Here is a 2,377-nt window from a genome sequence, read left to right on the forward strand (position 1 = left end):
GTAATAATAATCAGTAAAAAAGTTAACAATAAAATATGAAAACAAAAAAAGATCCTTAATTCACTAAAAATGGAAAAACAAACAGAATTCACTGATTAATACTAATAATAATCAGTAAAATTGAAAAATAAAAAAAATTAATTCAATAAAAATGAAAAAAGGAAACGAATGGTTGTTAAAAAAAGGTCATAAGGATAACAATAAAAAAAATCTTACCAAAAAATTTAAAAAATAAAAAAAGATCCTTAATTTATGAAAAATAGAAAAAGAAACGGAATCACTGATTATTTAATACTAATAATAATCAGTAAAATAGAAAAATAAAAAAAGAATCCTTAGTTTACTAAAAATGGAAAATGAAACGAAATTCACTCATTAATACTAATAATAATCAGTTCAATAGGAAAATATAAAAGGATTATCAATCTATACTACTATTAAAAACAAAATACTCTTTCCTTACTTTCCCGCCCAATCAATAGAAAAAGAAAAAAAATCGATACTATAAGTAAAAAAACAATATTTTATTTACTTAATTTTTCGCCCAAACAATAGTAAATAATACAGGTAAATTAAAAAAATGATGGAAAAAAAAAGAACAATAATATTTTACATTGTCAATTAAAAATGGAATGAAATTAGGTAAATTGGAAAAAGAAATAAACATTAATAATTGATAGAAAATTAAAGATAAAAAAAAAGAACAAAAATTAGATTAATTGAAAAAAGAAATAAATATTAATAATTGTCTGAAAATAAAAAATGATCCATAATTGACTAAAATAAAAAAGAAAATGGTCAGATCATTGTATTTTAATTTTTCACAATAATATTACACAATACAATACATCAAATCACAATTGTGTCATAAATCTTTCACAAATATAAAATGAAATGAATATTAATAGTTCACTGCAATTAAAAAATGATCCATAATTGACTAATGTAAAAAAAAAATATGGTTAGATCATTGCATTTTAATTAAAAATGGAAGGGAAACTAAAATTGAACAGAAACATTTCAATTGGTTGGGCTAAAATAATTGACTGAAAATTAATCTAATATTACTAATTGACTGAAAATATAAAAATAAATGAATATTAATAATTGACTGCAAATAAAAAAATTCATAATTGACTAAAATAAAAAAAAAATTGGTCAGAACATTGCATTTTAATTAAAAATGAAATGGAAATTTAAAATTAGAGGAAAATATTTCAATAATAATAATTCTACATTATCAATAGTAAATGCATATTTTAAACAATAGTAATTGTAAATTAAAAATGGAACGAGAATATTTCAATAATAATATCTACATCATCAATTAAAAATGGAACGGAAATTAGGTAAAAATATCACTGCATTTGATATTCTAATTGACTAATTGATTGAAAATAAAAAATAATAATTGGTTGAAAATGAATCTGATATTACTAATTGACTGAAAATATAAAAGGATAACTAATTGACTGATATTCTACCATTACATATTTTCACCCAATTAACATGTTCTGATGGATTGAAGGTGTTAGCTCTAGACGAAGATGAACAAGATTGTGTTGTAACTACCAATGTCTTCTACAAAGAGGTTTCAATAATGTGTAAATATAATCGGTGATACTAAGTTTTTTTTAAATGAAAAAATTACTATATATCTAGACAAAAAAAATGTATCTTCCATACAAATGAATAAGGATAGCAATTCATTACCCGTATGGGCAGCTCAACTGGTCATAGAGGTGAAGTTTGGAAAGAAGGATAACAATTAATTTCTATAACTGAGTTCTTAGAGAACGAACACATTTGCCTAATTTGTGAAAATACTAAACAATGATAAATAAAATCTTTAAAGTTATTATAGACTTATAGCATCGCATGCGTACATCTAGACATTAGCTATTAATTTGAGCAATTATTTGCACATATTCAAGCAATGATAACATCAAAATATATAAACGATCCAAACCATATATTTAATTACACTATATAATATTTGATGTTCTAATTTAAATAATTATATATCGATTCATATATTCTTAATATATTACAACAAATCTATTCCGTGCATCGCACGGGTGCAAATACTAGTGTATATATATATATATATATATATATATATATATATATATATATATATGGTATACTGGATTGACCGGTCAAACTAGTCAACCAAAAGGGCCTGAGCCACATGGACCGACCCAAGAAAGTAACTGGATCAAGGAAACTCAAAAATGATACCTATTACGGAACAACTTAGGAGTTTAATAAGAAAGGATTGAGCTTGGTATTCATAATGTAGTAGGATTAGGGTTTATTATTCTCAATGTAACAATAACTCGGCAAATTATGCTGTGCATCGGGGAGACGCGCGTTT

The sequence above is a fragment of the Ipomoea nil genome, unplaced genomic scaffold, assembly GCF_001879475.1.
Source record: "Ipomoea nil cultivar Tokyo-kokei standard unplaced genomic scaffold, Asagao_1.1 scaffold1416, whole genome shotgun sequence".
Classification (NCBI taxonomy): domain Eukaryota; kingdom Viridiplantae; phylum Streptophyta; class Magnoliopsida; order Solanales; family Convolvulaceae; genus Ipomoea; species Ipomoea nil.